General features: G+C 43.6%; 1 protein-coding gene across 6 annotated transcripts in view; it reads right to left on the bottom strand.

Moving 5' to 3' along the window:
- Positions 1-23221, bottom strand: part of DPF3 (double PHD fingers 3) — a 299860-nt gene that overhangs the window by 35097 nt on the left and 241542 nt on the right. For 2 of the 6 annotated variants that reach the window (XR_009184951.2, XR_009184950.2), the window contains exon 10: positions 14992-16797. The exons of the other annotated variants lie outside the window; for them this stretch is intronic. The gene's annotated coding sequence lies outside the window, so the exon portion shown is untranslated. Of the gene's footprint in view, positions 1-14991; positions 16798-23221 lie in introns of those variants that run through there. 6 annotated transcript variants of the gene reach the window in all.

The raw sequence follows: 23221 nt of genomic DNA, 5'->3' as shown, positions 1-23221 counted from the left end.
CATCTTTCTCAAAGCTCCAGGAAGCAGTTAAAGGACCGCAGCAACAGGCACCTATCACGGGGACCAAAAACAACGCTTGGGGGCTGGAAACGTCTTTGATCAAGTGAATTCCAGACGCCTTGAATTTACCTACTTTGTAATAAATGAAGGAGTGGATTAGGTGTCCCATCTTCTAAACAGCCATCAAAAATCCTGGGACGTGCCAGTTCCCAGCGAGACGTTGGAAAGCACGTATTGAAGATGGCAGCGCCTCCCCTGACAGAATAACTGAGCGGAGCAGAGCCAAACCCGGAACTACCTTGAGCTGTTTCTCACACAGTAAGAAAAAAAAAGACTTCTGTTTGTACACTACTCTACAGTTTTCAAACTGCTTTTCATTTCTTTGGGTTAAGTTTTGGGAATGATACAATTTCCATCAGCCTTAGATGCTATTCTGCACTGGGTTAACTCTGTCATCCTGAAAGCCTTAATGAGTTTGTCCACAGGCGGGATGCTATACCCAGGGTATCAAAGGGGGGAAAAGGACGTTTGTGTTAAGAACAAATAGTCAGTTGCTTTGACAGCAACAGCAAAGGAATTCGGATAGGTATTGTAACTTTTCAGTTCTCTCTATTCCCCAATGTACTCATTAAGGGGGATTCATCCATAAAAATTCATTAATGATGTTTTGCTCCATGGCAAAGTAATAATACACACATACACAAAAATGATCTCTTTTCTTTTCTCCATTTGTATCCCATTTATCTGCTGCAATGGCAATATATGTTTGTTTATGTAAATTGAGTCCTCTGTCTCTGTCCTCTGAAAACAAAACAAAACCAAAAAAACCAAACAACAAGAAGTTTAAAAAACAAACAAAAAACTAAGACCACAAACCAAATGGTGATCTTTGTGGTATTCCTACAGTCACATAATTCAGTATTCACAGAAAACAATCTGAGTGACACTTTCTAAAATAGGATTTTTTAAAAATGGTGGCTAATACTTTTCCTACATCATCAGTGATGAAGTATCAACCCAGCCCTTCTTAAGTAATTCCTGTGCCACTCATTGTCTGCAGCATGAAGTAAGCTCCTTAGCCCTACAAGCCTCTTTGCTGTCTGAGCACAGCTGCCTTTTTTAGATTCACCTTCTTTCCTGACTACTGGTCCCAACCACAGCTACAACCTATGCAACAATCACACAGACGAGTACTTGCCACGTTCCTCTCTGATTGTTCTTTTTATACTTCACACTTTTGCACAAGAAGGTCTCTCTGTCTTGTCTCCTCAACTCCCTTTCAAAGCCCAACCTGTCAAATAGGTTTCCACACTCTGTCTACACAAAGTGCAGTCCCCGGGCCAGCAGCATCACCTGCGAGCTTGTTAGAAATGCCCGCCCCACACCTATTGGATCAAAATCTGCATTTTAGCAAGGTCCCCAGGTGACTTGTGTGCAAAATAATTTTCAGATACACTGCCCCCAATTCACTCTATCCCTTTCTGGGGTACCTACTCCATCTTTGTTCTCTAATCTGACTTCCTTCCCCACCTCTCCATCAAGAGAACTCTCATCGGATGAGTGACTCCATCAATTCATATATGAGTAAATGAAATACCACTTCCACCTTTTGCCTGCCCTGAAATGTCTAGTCATCCTTTATGTCCAGGCCAGATGGCCCCACTTCTGAGAAGCCACCTTCTGGTCTCCAATTTAAAGAGAAGGAAAGCAAAGCGCCAAGAAGCTGAGGAACCTGGTTAAGGTTACACAGCTGCTCGGTGGTGTCTGCCTGATGCCAAACCGAGTGAGGGCATCCCCAGCTGCACGAGAACACCTTGAAGAACAACATCAGGAAGGATGCCCGTGAACCTCCCAGAGAAGCCCCTCACGGCCACCACTGCGACGGAACGCAGCAGCTGGAACCAGTATGGCAAGTCCTATGCCATTCCTTTGGGGATGAGGCTCCATGTGACTGGTCATAAATCAGATTCCTTTGCTTAGGTTCTTAACCGCTGTTGCCCTCTTCTTAACTACGTCTCTCAATCCCTCTGATGACCATTCTCTGCTCTCCTCCTTCAAACACCATCCCAAGCACCCCTTGCTTCCATGCTCTTTGATGGAGGTTTCCTCAGAGAAGGAGGATCTCAGGGTAGAATGCCCAGTCCCTGGTCTTCTTAGGTCTCTTGACAATGCCATTCTAGTTGCCCAGTGGCTTTCAATTTTAGATTGCGTAAGAATCACCAGGAGAGAAGTTTTAAACATGCAGATCCCCAGACCCCAAAGCCTCTGATTGACCAACCCTGGGGTGGGTGTGACTCTTCCTATATAGTAAGTGCCCTGAGGTGATTTTGATGCAGGTCTCAGGCCACATTTGGAGATCCTCTGCCTCCCAGCCTCTCCGGGAGGATCCTGCATATCAGCACGGGAGGCTGCAATCCAAGTATGTGGGACTGTCAGCAAGTCCACCGACCTTTGATGCTGAGTGTTCCTTGGTCAGATCCTCATCTGCCTGCACCCTTCCTGCCTGCCTCATTGTTTTTTTGTGAGGGTGCTGGGGTAGGTGCTACCTCATTGTTTAAACTGGAAAATCCAATAAAACATAATAAACTACTTTTTTAAGGCATGTTTTTTCTACCCTTCTGCTTTGTTTTACACCACCAAAACTTTATCCCCAATTCCTGGAAATTCTGTATTTCTCTCAACCTCTTAGCCTACTGGCAACATACTCTTAAGTCTTTCAGACAGTCCTGTGGTTGTGGGATGCAAAGGACATCAATCCACACTTGCCAGTGTCCAGACTTCGGCTGTCTTCCTGATAGCAGCTCTGTTTGCAAAAGGTCTTGTGCATAAATAGGAGTCCTTTACTTTCTCTCTGCAGCTTGAGACGCAGTGCACACCCTCCCCCCAGGATGAGAGCCCTTAGATGACAAAACACTTCTTTTGCATCATTCAGAACCAACACAAATGCCCATCCCAGTGGTTGTGGAATAAACTAACTGATCTAACTGGGGTAGGAAAGATTTAAGATATAGTTTCCGTTGTGTCCTTTGAGCTATTGTATATCTTTGCAACCTAATTAAATGGCCTTATTCAGTAATGAATGAATTTAAAGGACCCAGAGTGAGAATGGCTTTTCACCATTTTCTAATATAGCATCTATTCAACTTTTTAAAGAGGGATATACCTAAGCCAAAATCAAAAATGGACAACTATTGATACCAGTTTGGCCCTAACTTATTGAGGCTGTGAGACGGAGACCATCAATTCTTTAGTACTGTCAGGAGCTCCAATCCACTGACCCAACCACTTCTCACCACCTCATGCACTCATATTAGATACCATTTCCAAGCCTAATATCACACCCTTGCATACATCTACTTATTCCCCTCTCCATCTGTCCCACTTACCCCATCTCCAGTTCAGCCCGCCTCTCTCCCTGCTCTTTGCCTGTACGCAAGCAGAAAAAACATGCCACATGCCAACTGGTCTCAGTGTAAATAATGACCATAGATCCTGGCACTGCCCTCATATTTTCCTGGTCAAATCATTCTCCATCTTCTCCAATCCCCCATTCCTGACCCATTTCCTCAAGTTCTTTGACTGAATTGAAAAATATTTACTCAATCAGAACATAACAATCGGATCTTCTCTGTCACACTCACCCCCTCCCTACACTTGAGAACCCTACACTGACCTCCCTGCTATTTTCCTTTCCAGGAATGTACCATCCCAGCTCCTACCCAAGTCCAATCCCCTAAGCATGCCGAGACTCCAGCTTCTCGCATCTCCCTCCATCCTTTGCATGGTCAATTTTTTTCTCTCTAGTAGACCATTTGTCAGCATGCAGATGTGCCATAAAAGCACCTGTCCTCCAAAGGACACTTCCTGGCCAAGCATCCGCCTGCATCTAGTGCCCGATTCCTCTGCCCTCTGCTCCTCTTTACAGCACAACTCCTTGAAAAGGTCAGCATTCGCCATCTCCCTTTTCTGCCCATTCACTCCTCCACACACTGGCCTGTCCTCCTCCCACCCCTCTGACTGCCCCTTCTCAGCCAGATCCTCCTCCTCACTCCTGACTCCTCTTTTTTCTAGCTAGACTCACTTCCTTTAATTACCATCTACACACTTATAATCCCCAAATTTACATCCCAGCACTGATCTCTCCCCTGAGTTCCACACGTATATAACCACTTGCCATGGTGGTTGGGAACCCAAAGAAGAGAATGAAAGAAACATACATGTTGAGGAAGGATCATTATGGAGAAACTCCCATCTCAGGAGGCAGTGGGGACCCTGCCAGCCAGAAGGGAATTCTTGTTGGTGAACTGTCCTCATGGGAGAGAGAGCCAGAACTCATAGCAAGCAGAAGTCAGGGGAAAAAAGAAAAAGAAGTCAGATGGGTAACACCAGGAACTGCCAGGATGCACTCTGGATCATGAAGAAGTAAAGAGGTTATCACAGGTCATCGTAGGTTCCAGAATAATGAGAACAGAGAGGAGAGATAAATTGAGAAGAGGAGGAAGGGGAAAGAGGAAGAATAAGTAAAGCTGGGGGTGGAAACAGAGTGGGTAAGAAAAGAGAAAAAAAAGGCAGGAGACAAGGAAGAAGCTAGAAGGAATGGGTAAGATTAGGAGAGTAAGAACCAGGAAAAGCAATTTTGGTCCTTGCTTATTTAGGAGACACAACCAGAATTTCAATCAAATTCTTTAAAAGATGTAGAAACTCAGTTGTCTGACTTAGTATTAGTATTATTAATACTAGGAGCTACACTTGATTGAGGTGCTACCTATATGCAAGAAATTTCTAATATACTTCCTCACTTAATTTTGAAAACAACCAGTATTTTTGTTCCCAGTTTAGAGAAGAAAGCTGAAGTTCAGAAGTAATTTACTCAAGACAACCTCATGAGGGAAACATGAGCGCTGGGAAGGGTGGCGTGAAGATGAGAAGACCCGCTCCTCCCAGCCCATACCGCTAATCTGGGATCTCAAATTGAAGGGGCTCCCTGAATCACCCCAAGGCAAAACCAGGTCAATGCCATCTCCAAACCCAATCCCCACAGAGTTAAAGGGAGGAACTGGAAGTTAATTCTCCCCCTGAGACTAAAAGGAGAGAAAGTTCTGGATAAAGGGTGAGCGGGAGGATTAGATGGGTGAGGAAATAAGTACCCAACTGGGAGTACAGAGACTCAGCCTGACATGGCCCACAAGAAGCTATGTAACTTGGCAATGACTCCCCTGTGCCTCAGTTTCTCCTCTTTCTGATGAGCTCTAAGTCCTCTTCTTTGCACCCAAAAGCCTAGGGTAGAGCAGCACCCATGACCTAACCAGTCTTGTCTGAAATGGGTCCACCCTCTGGGACAAGGGGGTCCAACCTCTGTATATGGACAGAGCTGGGAGAGACCCTAGTGATTCTCTACCAGTGTGCACCCCACAGATGTCCTGGATCACAGAAGAGGCCCCATCTAACCCTAACCAAGCAGAGTCTCCATCTGCATCTTCAATCAAGGCAAGACAGGGAGCTAGGCAGGGGTCAGAAGGAGTCCTAGATGTGGGAGGGGAAACAAATCTGTGTCCACATGATTGGTCATGGAGGTTGAGGCAGGGGGGATATAAAATGGTATCTTCCTTCCACAGACCCCTGCACCAGTGCCTTTAACTTCCATCATTGAACTTCCTCCAATGACTTACAAATTGGCTTCAAAAAAGCCCCAGTTAGAAAGTAACCATGTTTCTCACATGGGAGAGCAGCATGATACATTCCATACTTGATGGACTCAGAACCTCAAACTGTCAGAGGCAGAGTGAATCTTGGAAACCATCTAGTCCAACCCAACCTTTAAACACAGGAAGAAACTGAGCTCCCCAAAAGGTGAAGTCATTTGCTCAAGATCCCAGGGCAAGGTAGCGGCAGAGCTGGGACTCTAACCTCAGGTCTCCTAAGTCTTTCCACTCTACAACACTGGTCCCTAAGGGAGCATGACCCAGGATGGGGGTAGAGAGGAGATCTAGAGTCTGGGGTGGGTGAGGGGGGGACTTCTGTAATCTTGGCATCCTGCTCCTGGGGCTGCTCCTTACCTGGCTCGGCTACCACAGCAACCAAGAGGCCCTGGAGCCTTGGCCAGTTGACCAACTCCTCACTGACCCAGTCTTCTGAAAGGATGAATGTACATCAAAGCACCAGCATCAAAACATTGCTGGGTACCTACTGCTCTGCACCCAGCTCTCTAGTTCCCAGACTCCTGCGAGGGAGAAGTTTCCAGAATTTCCAGCTCTAAAAGACTTTCACAGAAAGGAAGCCCCCCTAAGAAGCACTCCCCTGTTTGGGTGATGGGGAAAGGCAGGGAGATGGGGAAGGAAGAAGAAAGTGATTTTTTAAAAAGTAACTTTCTCATCAAAACAACATTCTGGAACTTTCAAGATCATTTAACCAAGTTGATAAATAATACTAAGTTCAATTCATCATTTGCAAAGAAGGAGACTGAAATTCTTTTGAAGCAGGTCAACCAGATGATGCCTGTGGCTTTAAAATGAGAAGCAAAGAAATTTCAAGAAAAGTGTCCTGCCTGGGAGTGCGACAGAGATCTTGGCTGCCTTTCTGACATCACCTGAGGTCACACAGAGTTGTCCAGAAGCCTGGCCAGGGCCGTTCTTCACAGCTACCCTGTTTGCCCTTGCTGGGAAACTCAAGTTCATTCACATACTGGTTTAGCCCCACAGTGCTAACAGACAAATGGAAAGCAGGCCTCTTGTTACTACAGGAAAACTGAGGTTCACCGGAGGAACTGGAATGAGGGAAAGCAAGAATGAACAGAAAGCATGATTTTTCTGTAAACCTACAAATGCTCTAATAAAAAGAATAATTATTAAAAGAAGAAAATGAATGGACAAGAGCCTAGTGCCCTTGGCTTAAGGAAGGGTAAGGTGTGGAAAGGGTCCCACTCCCTGGACAATGGCTACAAAGGAAAGGACATGGGCTGTGACGTCAAATAGACGTGTACCTGCCTACTCTTGGACAAGCTACTTAGCCTTTCTCATCCTCGGCTCTATCAGTTGAAATATGGGGCCAAACCCCATTCCACAGAGTTGTTAGATGATGAGCATAGAGGACTGAGGCTGGCTTGCACATTTTGGTCCAAGCTGACTCTCAGCAAGCCTTGTTCCCTTCTCTCCCTTGGAAGACAGAACCAGCACCAACACCTGGCTCAGAAGAAGAGCCCAGGGGGAGACTTCCTCAGTGAGCAAAGTGCAGGGGCTGCTTGGGAGGCCTTCCAGGGGCAGAGAAAAGATGGGTTTCGGCTGCAACAGGCTGACTCATTTGGCCCACTGTCCTTAATTTCCCTCCCCACAATTTTGGAGCTCTGGAGTGCTCTTCCCCAAATGAGGCATGCAGCAGAAAGGAGCTGTTATTAGCACAGCAGGGAGACCAGGAGGACCCAGAGGGGTGGGGTGGGGGGAAGGGGGAGGGCGAGCAGCAGTGGGTTTCCTGGAACTAATGGTAAGGGAGCAGGGAGGGCAAGTTGCTCTCTCAGAAGATCTCTCCCTGCACCAGTCACCAGGCAGGGACCTGCTTTAATATCAACCTTCTCAACCTCTGCAGGGCAAAATCAACTCCAAGGGCTGCCTGTGGTATTCACAATACAGCCACCAGAGGCAGACTGGAGAGCACACAGTGACATTTCAAGCCACTATTGGGTGATCAAGGTGGGTACGTGGCACAGGCACAGAACACCACCCTGTTGCACTGAATGCACAGTTCATACATGACCTCGGAACACAGAATGGACCAAACCTCCACAAACGTTACAATGCCAAGGCAGATCAAGAGGGATTTTGCAAGACTTCAGCAAGGTAGCGACTGTACAAGGCCCAGGTACCATACAAATGACGGGGCTATAAGAAAGGGGAATCGGGTGGCCCGCATTTTTTTTTTCCTTTACTCTGAGGAAGGTGGGTATTCTTCTCTTGTGAGTTTCAAATCTATGTTGTCAGACAACCTTCTCAGTCCACTGCTCTGCCACTTTTAGTCATGCCTAAACCAAGACAATTGTCACTAAACATTACAGGCGAGTAGTAGGCAGTAGCAAATGCACTCACTCAAGCATCAGAGAGGACCTGGAGTCCAGTCCAAGTCCTACCATTTCTGATTAGCCTTGGCCAAGTCACTTGACCCTTCTGAGGTTTGGGCTATCTTGTCTGCTAAATGGGGACCGTACCTTCTGACAAGGCTGCTAGGAAGATCGCATTGAAAGTGCAGTTGCTATTATTTAGCATGTGGGGAAGCCCCAGTCTTTTGTGGTCACTGTAAAGAAGATGGCCCCTACTCTTTGGACTCAGAATTCATATTCCTTACACATGCACCTCTTTCAGCCCTAGAGATCATTGAGGAACTCATGGACAAAGTAAAGAGGAACCCATGGACAAGCAGGTGAGAATCTGATTTTAAAAATGGATAAAAAAGGGCTTAGAGGTTGCAATTTCAGGACTTGATTCCTCCAAGATGCAAATCATCTAAGGGTACTCAGACAATCGTGCTGCCAGCAGCTTTTACACTCAAACAAAGGCAATGGCCAGAATCTGAACCTCATTTCCTCACTTTTCTTCACCTGACATTCAATGGCTTACCAGTCTAAAGAGTACTTTTCAAATAAACCCTTTCTCATCCTTGACCAGAGATACAAGCAAAGATTTTGACTCCAAAATTAAATTGATCTCTTTGGTTACAAACGTCCTTGGGGCCATCCAGCCTCTTGGGATAGCCTGTACTCTTCCCCAAATGCAGCACAAACCGGTAGGTAATATAAGAGCAGTTTCTCTGCTCAGAATAATACCTAGTGAGAAACACCCACAGTCATTATCCTCCGGGTTTGATATCCAGCAAGATGAGTGTTTTAGCAGCTGGACAAATGTCTCACAGACAGGATACCCTGGGGTTCTGTTACAAGGGCAGGGACCTTGCAACCATGGCAGGATTGGAGGTGCCTGGTTGGGAGAGAAGACAAACCCAAACTTCTCAGCATATCCTGTTGGGCTCGTCTCCCATGGCCATCCTAAACATCACCTTCATCCTGCTCCAGAACATATGAGGATGCCCTACTTCCTACTATTCCTCTTTCCTCTGTTGGGTGTCCAGCCCCACCACAAGGTGGATGCTATTTACATGGGCACAACTCCTCCCCACAGCCCAGGGTCTTCCCTCTCCACTCCCTTCACACTCATCTTTGCTCTGGCTCCAGCCCTACTGTGCCCGTTCACACCTCTGAGCTTTTACACCGGCTATTATATCTTCAGTGGCCAGCCTTCTCCTCTAAATGATGACTTATAAGGTGGAAAGTTTTGGAGTCAAAAAACCCTTGGATGGAAAAAACAGACCTAACAAGCTGACATTACTACCTTTGTCAATTTAATCTCCCTGAACTTCAAATTTCACTTCTGCAAAATAGGAATAGTCATCTTAACCTGAAAGGAGTGGTATATGGCTTTAACAAGCTATCATCTAGAAAAATCCTAGACCTGGTGACTAGCACCTTGAAAAGATCTCCACAAGTTTGTTCCATTTCCCCTTTGCTTCTCTTTTATGTCCTGCAGAACCTAGCACAATATTGGCAACATAAAATATATTCAATAATGTTTGATTAATTGATCAGTAGTATAAAGTAAACCAATAAATGGACGATCATTATACAAAGTAACAATATACAGTCAAAATGTATCGATCTATTTTTCTATTATGGATGAAAGGTTGATGTCTATGATGGGGGGAAAGTCTATTTTAACCAAAGAACAAACTGCCATCCTCTCTGAATTCCTAACTCAGTCAAGTAGAAGTTTCAGTACAAATGTTCGTGCTAACAATTCCATCACTCCCCTCCTTCTCCCCTAAGACAACTCATCTCCATTCCCCACCTCCTTTATAATTCTGGTCCACAGAAAATTCAACTCACACACTATATTATAACTCTTGCTACTTCTTTAAATCCAACACAGAGCAAAATTATTCTATAGGAATTCTTTTCTGAAATATTTAGAAGGAACCTCATCATTCCTTTTCCCAAGCAAGCTCCAATTTTCTATTGAGAAATAAGACCTTACCTTTCCCCACTAAACAGGGAAAAAGGGAGTAGACAACCATAAGTAGCAGTAAGGTCATTCAATCAAAATAAAGCTGAGAATTATATCCAGGTCCGATGAGCAATTATGAAATTCATGTGCCAGGGATGATACTGGATGTGGGCGAAACCAATGAAATGAGAACTAGAATGGAACTCAGATGGAATTTGCAGCGGAACCATTTTCACCTCGTGGTCTTTGGATCTTACTGTTCTTCTCAGTTGCTTCTCACTGTTCCTTTTTCACATACTTGGTGTTTCTGTCGAGGAATATGTCCCTTGCCACTGCATTCACTTTCCAGTTGGTGTCTCATGCTACCAAAACAATGGAAGTCAACAAAAGGCTTGGGGCATTGCTTCAGTCCAAATAGGAATAAGTCTAGAAATGTAATTTTAATGATCATAACCTACATTCATGAAACTAATTTTCCCCATGCCTCACACTGCCTGGTAGTGAATTAGACACTAACTATTCAGGTCATCCAGCCACAATACAAAGTGTTACAGAGCTAGTGGGCCCAAAAGGGGCCATCTAGCCTAGACCTCTAATTCCACATGGGAGAAATGCTAAGCTGTTAGCAAGTTCCCTACCAACCTCAGTAGTCGAAAACTCTTGGTGTCTAAAGAACTGTTTTTCTATTTCTTCTAAACACGCCCTGTCCTCCCTGCAGGCAAAAAGTAACTGCTCCATGTCCTCTTCTCAATTATATGCCTAATGACAGTTATTGACTCCGAAGTTTCGTCTTCCCCAAATTAAACCACCCCAAATCCTTTAACCTTTCCTTATAGAATTTATGGTTCATCCCTTTAAATATGTTGCTGTTAATAATCTTTTCTGCACTTTGTTTTTTTCCACAGTCTTTTCCAGCTAATTCTAAGGGGTCATGAAGTAATAAATAGAACTGGAGGATTACTTCCCAGCACTTGCACATTATTCCCAATGTAACATAGCTTAGAGTCCTGCTTACTCAAAAATAAACAATTCAACGATCCTTTAGCTAGTGCTCCACTAAGGCTTCTAGACCCATCTCAGCTATGATTATGCCTCATTGGGTGATCACTAATAGTACAGTTAACAGAGTTGTATCGATCAGGTTGGTGCTCAACCATTGATGCCTGCTGCTATCACCTCCCAACAAACTCGTCCTTACTGTGGTCTAAGGAAAGACAGGTATGCAAGGGCTGTGTGCTCTTCACACCATGTTTCTGTGTGAAGAATCCTTTTCCTTCCAAGCTCTCCCTGAAAACTGACCACTGGGTGGCCTCAAGTATGACCCACAGGGTAGATCTTGGAGCAAATGCAGCAGATATTTCACAAGCAGACCCCAGCCACTGTCTATTTGAAGGAAACTTATAGGTACCTCACCTCTCCTAAAGGCACGCTGAGGTCTGAAAAGTTATGGATCTTCTCAAAACACTTAATCAAGTGTCCTCTAACAATAGCTAAAAAGCATCTCGTCCACCAGTTTGGTGTGGCTGCTGCCACCTAGCATGACTAACCCATAAGCCACCCTGCAGGATCATCCCGTCTTCAATTAATTAAGAAGCTTTTAGTTTCTCAGTAGGTCTGATATCAGGAATCTTCTTCACCATGCAAGGAAGAAAATTCCTTATGGTAGTTTTGGGAAGTGAAGTAAGGAGTGAGATAAGGTGTAAGGGGAAAGCATTGGGATTTTGAGTTTAAGGACAAAAATCTGGGTTCTTGGGAAGAAATGCATCTTGACCACATCAACACCCCTTAATTAACAATTTTAGGGAGCCTCAGCCATTTAAGATTCATAGTGGCCAGAACAAGACCATTTCTTTAACTGCAACAACTCCACATCTCCCAAGTTGGGCTCCACTAAATGTCCTTTATCATTGATCTCACAGGGATGAAATTCTACTATGTTCATTCAGCCCATAGCCATTTGTATGAATTCATAACTGTTTTATTCAGAAGTTATTTATTTTTTCGTATTTAAGTTTCTACAGATGAAAGATATTAGTGATCATGTCCTCACCTTAGAGAGTCACTGTTATGGCTAAATTATTTATTCATGGAAACTTTTGGAGGCATCATATGGCTACAGTTTGGACTCAGCATGGAGACTGGAAATTCTGGTAGACAGCTTTCTAGAATCTTGTGAGGTTTCTTGACTCTGAAACATTTCACGTAGAGGCCTTAATACAGCTTACATTACTAATCATGAAGTGCACCTTTGGCCCTACACCTGTGATTCCTCTTAGTCCTAATGCTTAGAAACTGCCTTAAATATGCCCCCATCCTCTCTCCCCCTACACACACACCAATTTAACAATATAATACCCTCTATTTCTAAATTAGGGATCAGCAAACTATGGCCCATGGGCCAAATCCAGTCAAGAACAACAACAGAAGTTTTATTGGAGCATGGCCCTGCCCATTAGTGTATATTTTGTCGATGGCTGTACCATGCTACAACTGCAGAGCTGCGTAGTTGGCAACAGAGAATGTATGACTTGCAAAGCCTAAAATATTTACTGTCTGGGCCTTTACAGGAAAAGTTTTCTAATCACTGCTTTAAATCATAAGAAAAACAAATTGCAAATTCAGAACACTCCATCCTCCAACAAAAGAAAACAAGAAAACACACTCTGCCCAAAGTGAGTAGTCTCTGCATCCATATAATCGGCTCTGACTCTCTTACCAAATATCCTCTGAAATAAGATGCATGTAAGGTCAAAATACTTAAAAGATGAATTTGAAAAAAAATTTGTTTAATCAAAGGAAGTCTTGAATTTGTGGGTTTAGGGATAAAATAAAATTCAAATTCAATGCTATTCACCACATGGAGTGATATAGGGTTCTTAAAAAAGAAGAGTAAAAGGAGTGTGGTGTAACAGATGACTGGTCAACAATAAGAATAAAGTAAAATAGAAAACATGTCTCTAAACTATACACCACACAACTCCAACCAGAGCTTTAAAGGAAAGTTCTTTCACCTAGATGCAGAGGGAAAGGGAATGGATAGGGAATGTTTTCTACTGAAACAGCATCCTGAATCCCTAACACGTGCTAAATAATGACCTCCAGAGAACAGCCCAGGGATTCATTCCCATCATGTAACAAGTCTAGGTCAGAAATCTTTTAGATGCACCCAGAGGGTAAGATGAGGATTCGCTCTTACAAAGGAGTTCAAGCAAAGCATTTCACTCTCCACTTCGACCTTAGACTGGCATCCCTGGGGGTAAAGCTGCCCCAAAGCCAACCATAGGTGTCTGGTTCACACTCACATTTGGTTTGGTCCACACAAAGTTGACCTAAAACATTGGTTTTTAATTTACTACCAATGTTTTAAAATGGAGAGATTTTTAAAATGTAGGCCTCTGGTGGTAAACCAGAAGACCTGAGAACGCTGGGCCCACATTCCTTCAGGCGATGTCCCCTTCTGAGCAGAGTAGTGACTGCCCCATTTGGGGCATTCTGGCTCAACACACTCCCCACCACTCTTTATCGTCTCCCTGCTGGCCTAAGGCTACGCATCAGGGCTATTCACCAGCTCCCTAGCACCGTTATTTTTTTCATACCTGGCCTGCTTCACTCAAGATACCTGCTCTGTGAGCATCTGAATTTCAACCGCTGAGCTAATTTACATTAACCAACATATTTCCAAGTGGGCAAGGAAAGTTATTTTTTCCTTTCTTCCTCATTCTTGGGCTCATGTGTACACTTTTTCCCTCCCTCTTGGTTAATGACTGTCTATACACATAAACAAGTGCATGCTTTGCCAATAACCCATGATTAGACATTTGAAATGGGTGGTCCTTTCCCTCATGGTCCTCTGTGATGGCCATTTGATTCTCCTGGGTCTTCTCTAACCTTAGTTAAGTTGACAATACAACTCCTTGTGAGACCTCTTGTCCCAAGAAACAGCCCAAAGACAATCTCTACCAAGAAAGCCTTAGTCACACATGGAAAGACACATGCAAGGTAGAGAGTGTTTGCCCTTCAGAATCAAGGTGCCCTTTACTAGGGCATAAATTAGAGGGAAGATTTCAGAGGCAATTACTTCCTGCCTATGAGGTCAGTCAACCTCTAGGTGACCTCTGAATTGAATCTAGTGTCTCTAGTGGGTGGTGTGTAAAAAATGTGTAAAACTCCCTTTATACTATTAGGGAAACTTATCAAGTCCATAATGAATGTTAGGTTGTGAAGACAGAAGACAGGACACACTACAGCAGCACCGCAGTACAGTAGCACACCTGCACCTGGCCACATGCCCCGTCCCCCTATAGTCTCCACATGCACTGGCAGTGCTCAGACGGTAGGACCTGGCCTGAAATGCTGACCTGGTTTATTCTGATTCAGTGGACCCATCAGAGAAGAGTGTCCGCCTTCAAGCACAAGGAGAAGCCTGTCATAGGGATTCCAGCTCACAGCTGCACCTACTGGCAGCATGGGGAGCTTAACGCCAAGAGTGCCTGTCAAGCAATGGAAACATTAACCTCCCATCTCTTTCCAGGTGCACACTAAATTTCACATGTTTTGTACAAAACTGCTATTCTTGGCATGTTATGATGGCGATATTGAACAGGAATTTTAAGTGCTGTGCATATAACCAGGCTCTCAAAAAATCCATTTTGGTCAAGGAGAGGGTGATGGTGGTGGTGGTGGTGATGGGTGGGTGTCAGGAACTCTAGACTCAGAGCATGGGTACTGGCACCAACCTTGGGCACTGTTCACTCTCCATGCCACCACCTGTCAGCCAAGCCAGTCACAACTTCCTCTCTAGACTGTGCTTCTAAATAAAACAATAGAGTTCAACAAACCCAAGGCATGCAAGCAGGCAGAATCCTTTCAAGAGTCCCTTCCACATGACAGCGTGAAAATCTAACTCATGTAGGATGAGGGTGGTAAAGCAAAATTTACAAAGATGCTATAAGAGCATTGGAAACAGACTTTTATTTAACAGAAACTTTCACAAACTTGATACAAACCCTACGTTATGCAAAGCTTTATCACAATTCTACACGTGTTGGAATTTGTGGGAGTTGGTTGGAGAGCAGAGTATTATAATTATTAGCATTTCCATGAGGGACATTTTCTATCAGAAAATGTCACAGAAAAGGGCTTCAGAATGATATAATTCTTTTTTCTTTATTCTTGGTGATCACCCCCTGGGATTGGTCTTGAATGGGAAACCTGGAAGGGTTGGCAGGCAAAGACTGTGCCCATCTACCCTCCTCTTTCAAAGGCAAAGGAGAAGCTCATTCTCAGAACCATTTCAGTAACACTGTGATTTAAGGACCTTTTCTGACAAGACTATCCAGTGTTAGATTATACATTTATTATTATGAGTCTGCTACAAGTGAGGGGAACTCAAGGGCATGAACCTTTAAGAGGTGTCCTATTGGGAACCTGGGAATAGAAACCCAGTGGCCCAGGTCCTTTGCTAGGTGACAGAAACAACATTGAGTTACAGTTCATAGCCATAACTCTCTCTTCCACCTATGTGACCATAAAAGGAAATGTTAGAATATTTACCTTCCCCCTTAACCCTCTCTGGAAATGGGAATCTGAGCTTTCCATCACTTAGGTCTGCCTTTCTCGCCCTTGGGGACAGCACTGGTATCTCAGGCACCTGAAGCCAGCTAGGCAGAATGCTCCCTTTGCGAGTCTCCTCTAGAAGGAGTTAGGTGATATCACAAATGATGTTTCTTTTTTTTTTTGCTTTTTAACTGTTTTTCCTTTGCTGCATTATTTTAAACAAAGCAGTCTGTGTTTGAATCTGTTAACTAGCAGAGATATACATTCAATCACTCAGTGGAATTCCTTCCTGAACTAGGCTCATCACACACAATTACCAGGAGGCAGACTGCTTCTGGACATTCAGATAAATGGGGCTTGCCTACTGTGGGAGGTGGGGGGGTAGCGAAGGACGGGGGATTGCTGATAGCCTTTGTGGCTAATTTATTTCAGTCAATCCTTAACACATAATCTTTCACATCACCAACATTTTCCATAGACTCCTGAAGAAGGGAAAAACAAACAAACAAACAAAACCTGATCACTCCTCACTTACCACATCCAACTCGCAGAAATAAAAAAATATCTAAAGCACATACATGAGCGGCTTATTAAAAAGCCTGAGAGAGCAGAGTTGATCTTTATTTTCTTATTAAAAATGTGGGGTATTTTCCCTCAGAGTTAATATTCAGTCTTTATTTTACATTAAGTAGTTTTTTGATTTCACGTCTTCACAAGATTGCTTTTAACTTTTGAAGAAGAAGGTATTTTAAACAAAAATACTGTGCAACGTCAGCACTTTTTCCTTTTAAATATTGAAATAAATAAAATAGTTAACTTTTTTTTTTTCTTTGTCAGTTTGTGTTCAGTTACTTCTGTCGCAGAGCAATTCCAGTCTGACCTGGGTACTTTCTCACAGACACTTAAAGAAAAGGTGATGAAGAATTTTAAAAAGGAAAAAAAAAAAATCTTCTTATTGCACAAACTTAGGCCATTCCGGAGACTTCTCTGAGCCGAACTGAGTTGTGCTGGAGGATTTTCCACAATCCAGGCTCCTGTGTTGACTGAAACACACGCACAGGAGGGGGCCCGGGCAGGGGGAGAGGAAGAGGAGGAGGAGGAGAAGGAGGAGGAGGAGGTGCAAATCGTCTTGGTTTCTCTTCACCTTCTTCGGAAATGGCTTGCTTGAAGGATGCCGGGAGTCCCCAGGTCATAGAGTTGACTGCAGAGGGAAAGGCAACGAAAGATAAAACAAAAAATATCGGCATAGAACAACTACCTAAAAAAAAAGAAAGATTAAAATTAAGGGGTGGCAGAAATGAAATGAATTCAAAAAGGGGGGAAAAAAGCAACAGAAAACAACCAACCTAATTGCCAAGCTGCTGAGGCTATTATGGGCTGTGAGAACCAGGCCTTGCCCATCAGCAGCACAAAATCAGCCAGGAAGAAGGCATGTCAATTGCTACCGGGCAACTGAATGACCCAAGAAATGGAGAGAACACAGCTGGAGTTTGAATTCCTAGGTGGCATAGCAGACAAAACTGGATGTTAGCACGCGTTTTTTGCCTGCCCTTGGAAACTAAACACAATAAACTGGGTGCTAAAACACCCCAGGAAAGGACTAGTACAGTACAAGCCTTCTGACTGTCACCTAAGTGTAAATGAGTACTTTCACAGTGTAAGAACAAATGCAGTCACAGAAAACCCCAACTGATACCCTATTTGGGATAAGGTCAAAGGACACTGACAAGCACACCCATGCACACACACACACCTAACTAAGTGATTCTGGGATATCAGAATCACCCAAAGAACCACGCCAAGAGATCCATTCCAGTCCTCATCTAAGCCCAGTGTCAGCCTTGAGACCTGGTGGCAATTCCTATCTTTTAAAGGTATCTTAAAAGGTAGATCTTTTAGCCTGGATAGCTTGCTTCTAGCTGAAATGAAATCTAAGTTATTTTGGTCTTTGTAATGGAGTAGCCAGTACAAAACAGTAGGCAATTATAACGAGTACTATCACACTTCACCCCAGAAGCAGTTGCTGAGTGCCCCTTACACAGTCCGCAGCTCACAGCGGGCTGCATGGACAGGGAGGGAGGAAAGGATGGAAGAGTCCCACATGGAAAATAGCCAAGCCAGCAGGAAATAAAGTTCAAAATCAAACAAGCAACTCTGCCTTTTCCAAGGTGGAACTGCCCTCCCCGCCCCCCATCTCTCCTTCTACTACCTGCTGGGTGGTTGCACAGGACTGGATTGGATGTACCTCCAAAACTGAGACTCCGTAAATCCACTGAGGCATTCAGGGGAAGCCCAAGAAAGGACTCGTTTCCACCCTTCGTCTTGTCCTCTTCTCCATGCCTATTCCTTTTCCTTTGCACCGTCCCATCTCATTGCCTTGCCCCTATGATCTTCTCTCCTGCCCCTTCTCAGGCTTCCTTCCTCTGCCCTAGTGCTCATCTCCAACCCCCCCCCCCCCACACACACACACACACACTTCCTCCAGTCCCTCCACATTAGTGATGAAACCGGGTGGCCTTTCTCCTGAGACCTCCCCTACCATGCCTGACAATTATTCTCCTGTCGGAGATCGACTCAGACACTCGTCCCCTGCCCCTCTACCCTGACCCCTCTGGTCAGACGGCCCCTGCCAATCTTTTTATAACTATACCTCATGCCCTTTCAGTTCCTCAGATTACATCCTGACTCCCTCCCACACACTTTTCTTCTTTTGTCCCAATGAAAGTGGACATCACCAGCCCAGGGTTTACAAGATGGAGGAATAAAATATGGATTAGAGTGGACTTACTGATATTCTACTATATAAAACTATTGTGACGAGTAATAGAAAAAATTGTAGCATTTGAGGTAGAGAAAGTGGCCACAGTAGTTGCTGAGGGCAGGGAGAGAGAAGAAGAGATGTGATGTGGGGGCATTTTGGGGACTCTGAGTTGTCCTAAATGATACTGTAAGGTCAGATGCTAGACTTTATATATCCTGCCATAACCTACTGAATGTACTGGGGGAAGAGTGTGAACTACAGGGTAAACTATTATCCATGTGGTGTAGCTATGCTCCAAAATGTGTTCACTGAGTGCGATGAGTGTATCACAATGATGGGGGAGGTTGTTGGTTGGGAGGAGTGGGGTGGGGGGGTGGGGGAAATATGGGAACCTTTTATGTTTAAGTTTTTTAAAAATGTTTTTTAATATAACATTCTTTGTGATCTATTAACTTTAATTTTTAAAAAGTGTAAAAAGTAAATAAATCCTTCCCTGCCCAAAAACAAACAAACAAACAAACAAATAAATAAATAAATAGACCACCTAGAAAATATATGGTTTATCCCCAACTTTTCACTCTCAACATCTCTTTCATTTTTCTCTGGCCATGCCAATTGTGAGCTACTATTAGTGATCACCCGATGTGAGCTCCATCTTCTGCCTCTCAGTCCCCTCTGAGGAGGCTCTGTTTTCCAATTCTTCACACTTACTTCAACTTGACCCTCACCCCTGTCCTCACATTCTGCTTATCCCTCCTGCATCCCTCACCAACCCTTCACTGCCTCCTGTATCTCATATGCCCCTCCTGATGTGACAGGTGAATGCCATGTCCAGAAAGGACTTCTCCAACCTTTCCGCAATATTTATTGGGCATCCACTATGTATAGACTGAAACACTAACTCCTTCCACTAACTAGCTCAGAAACATTGTTCAGTTCTCCATTTATTTTAATAAATACTTATGCCATGTTGGCGTCAGGCATTGTCCGGGGGCCATGAATGACATTACCTTTGCCCTCAAGGAACACACCATCCATTCCATGAAAAGACTCCAAGTAATCATAACAAGCACTGTACTAGTAGCAAGAACCAAATGCTACAGAACAATCCTTAAACATTGTAATTTTTTATCTTTTATGTGGATGAGGTGAATTCCCAACTTTTTTTGTTCAGCTCCATCTCTGTTTTCTCCAATAATAGACATTCTTGTTTACAGAGTGGATTGCAGGAGTCAGTCTAGAGCTCTTTGTTCATCTGGATGGATTCCTCCAAGAAAACCTCCTTGACTACTGTGGTCCACAGCAAGCATATCACATACTACTCCAGGATGCCTCTTAAACTGTTATTCAACTATTTGTGAATATCTGCTCATTTAAATCTCAACTAAATCTATTGGTGAGCAAATCCATTGGCAATAAATCCGTTTGTCCTATCCTTCATGGGGCTGAGCCGTCATATGCATATGGCTGTTCCTCAGCTCGTGGACACCAATGAACAAAGGTATCACCCAAGGCTGATAAACATACAAGGCTGCAACCTCAGCTGAAAGGGCACAGCAATGATTTAAAAGAGGCCAAATGTCCGGATCGGCAGTAATGGGATGAACCCATCATGTACCTCCTGATATGAGGCACCGAGAAAGACACAATATCCCTTCCATGGTAGTCTAACCCAAAATGCATAACCTGATTTTAATAATGAGGAAACAGCACACACACCTAAAGTGAGGGACTTTCTATGACTTGATGGACCAGTACTCCTCGAACATATCAAGGTTAGGAAAGACAAAGAAATACCTAGAAACTACTCCAGGTTAAAGGGCTTTAAGGAGACCTTTGGATCCTGGACCATAAGAAGGACACTTGTGAGATAACTGACAAATTTTAATAAGGTCTGTAGCTCACAGTATTGCCTCAATGCTAATTTCCCAATTGTGATCAATGTACTGTGGTGATTTGAGTAATCTAGATGAAGCATATATGGAATTCTTCGCACTGTTTTGTTTTTTCAATGTCTGAAATTATTTTAAAGTTACAATGTTAAAAAAAAGTTTGACATAGGACTATACAATGCAAACAGTGAACCTTATTATAAATGATGGACCATAGTTGATAGTACATTTACAAAAATGTTCCCTCGTGAATTCTAACAAATGTACCACACGAATGCAAGGCGTTAATAACAGGGTGGTCTTTGGGAAGTCTGTCTCTGACACATATTTTTTCTGTAAACCTACAACTTCTTTAATAAAATTAAATTAAAACATAAAAAGTGTTTGAGTCATTCACTGAGGGCCAGTGTTGAGATACTTGTAAAACCTAATTGCTGATGCTTTTTAGCTAATAATTCAGTTCTGACATGGATCTTCCATCATTCTCAGCTATTTTATAAATCAAGCAGAATGGTTTTTCATGTACTGTCATTTGATTAAGCACAACCATATCGTATAATTCAATGTCTTAATGTGAGAAGCACTTGTGCATGTGATCAAAAGAGGGCCTGAAATGTTCACCTCCTGCCACCTTCCCCTCCCCCAGCCCACCCCCACCACTGAAGCACTGACCTTCTAGAAAGCTCAACCTTAACTCTTGGGGAAAGTTCATCAGGACTTAGCCTCCTTGCTACTCCTCAGCAGGTTTCTAATGTGATAATGGGTTTTTGTTTTTCTCTTGCAACATCATATAGCTCCTCTCGATCCAGTGAGGTCTTGAATTGAAAGACTTCTAAGCCCTTTACAGATCTGACTCAAAAAACCTTCAAAATTTGACCTACATGGAAGTCAGTATAGAAGGAGGAAAGAGGACTTGAAGACCCAGACACCACTCACTCGCCGTGGATCTTCAGATCAGTCTCAAACCTCAGTTTCCTCATCAGGAAACCGGGAATGAGTAACATCTGCCCTCCCTCACAGGGTCGTTTGAAGAATCATCCCGAGATAATGCTGGTCACATAGCTTGATGGGAAAAGAAACAGCCATATCATAGGGATGGAGCTACCGAAGCTAAGACCCCTCGTGGCAAACTCACACAGGAGGCCAAGGCCAGAGGGAGCTTCTGTTTTGCTCTAGGCTTCTACTCCCCAGATAAAAGTGCCTCTCTCAGAAAACATACAGCACAAGTAACTTCACTTTCAAAGGTTAAACAAAATGCCCTGTGGCGAAATCCCTAATGCAGGAGTCTGCTCCAACTTTAAGCACATGTTCAAGATCATATTCATCAGATGTAACAGGAGGCATATATTGGAATAAAATTAACTAGTTTTATCCTACCATGAAGTGAGAACCTCCAAACTGCCGTTAGTTCCCTCTCTGAGAAATGATCATGTGTTCCCTCAAGTGCTGTATAAAGACAATATCATGGTGCAGCCATTAGGTACAGAGAGAGATGCCAAGTAAGCAGGAAGACTTAAAGGGATACTACTGATGTAAGCATCGTAGTTTTAATAAAATCCTGCTCTCTAAAATACCAGCATACCAGCAGCAAATTGCCTTATTGACTTTCAAGTACCTTTAAAAAAATTAAATGCACATTTCTCACTCCCAGTGTTGTAGCAACTATAGGATTTGATCTCTACAGAATCTCAGCAACAAAAATAAAGATTAGAGCACTCTAGGTAGGGAAAAAACAGTCAACAACAACAGTCACCCCCACTTCAATCATTCTCCCAAGAGATTTAACAGCTGTAACAAATTCAGAATGTTCTCTATCTGTGGTTCCCCTCTCTTTGGGTTAGGACACAAAAAATTAGGTGACATTTCTGAAGTAACTTTGAGCAGTGCTTTACTGAGCTGAGGACAAAGACAACTGGCCAGATCATTTTCACCTTGATGACTCTAATTCCTTTTTCCTTTTAAAATCTGAGCAGTGATATTTATTTAACAATAGCAACAACAAAAGGAGAGGTGTTCTGACTGCCCACACAACTCCTACAAGCCCTGAGGTCACACAAAAGGAGACCACTTTGTTCCTAACAGGCACCCAGAGGGAATATCTAGAATTGGTTGTTTTGCACAGAATTCTCTTTTTCGGGATCTAATTGCTTGCTCCTCAGTTGTTTAAATTGTCTTGAATAAAGTTCTCTTTTAAAGCTGCGGTCATTACAAATACCCTTTCCTTCCATTCGAACAAAGAAAAAGTGAGGTTATAGTGTGTACAAGAGGATATATAACTAAGGAACAGGAAGAGGCAGCCCAGAGAACTGGTAGAGAGTATAGGCTCTAGAGGGACCCTGCCAGAAATCACAACGTGGCTCCTTACTAGCTGTGGGCTTTGGGTACGTTTCCAAACCTTATTACTAAGCCTGGGTTTCCTCGTCTGTAAACTGTAGGTAATACTGGCACGTATCTCATGGAGGTAGTCTTGAGGATTAAATGAACTATTACGGGGAAAGCACTCAGAACGATGCCTGATGCTTAGAAACTGGCCATCGCTGGCTAGAGAAAGGCGGATAAAGACACGCCACCACCCATGGAAGGGTTTGCCCACAAGGCCAGCCAACTTTTTCCTCCCACACCTCCTCTCAGAGCTTCCTTCCTCCTCTTTAAGACAGCTGCCTCCAAAGCCATGGTCATGCCACTCTGTCAAACTTAACTCACTTAGCTTCTCTGGACTGATGCTCTCAACTGAAAAGTGAAAGATTTGCTCTTGATCATCTTTAAAGTCCCTTCCAGTTCTTAAAAAAATAAACCTGAAAGCTGCCATAAGCAAGTGAGACAAGGTATTCCAGCAGTGCTAAAGTTCCATTACTATGCTCTTGTTAGCCATACCATCTGAGAAGGATGAAGACATCTACTGCTCACAACAAGAGAAGTTGGAATTCAGGCTATGCTGAGTAAAAATAAAATAGACAGTGGTCATCCACAGA

This window comes from Dasypus novemcinctus, chromosome 3 (genome assembly GCF_030445035.2).
Source record: "Dasypus novemcinctus isolate mDasNov1 chromosome 3, mDasNov1.1.hap2, whole genome shotgun sequence".
Taxonomy (NCBI): Eukaryota; Metazoa; Chordata; class Mammalia; order Cingulata; family Dasypodidae; genus Dasypus; species Dasypus novemcinctus.
The sequence above is the reverse complement of the archived record's forward strand: the minus strand, read 5'-3'. Positions and strand labels throughout refer to the sequence as shown.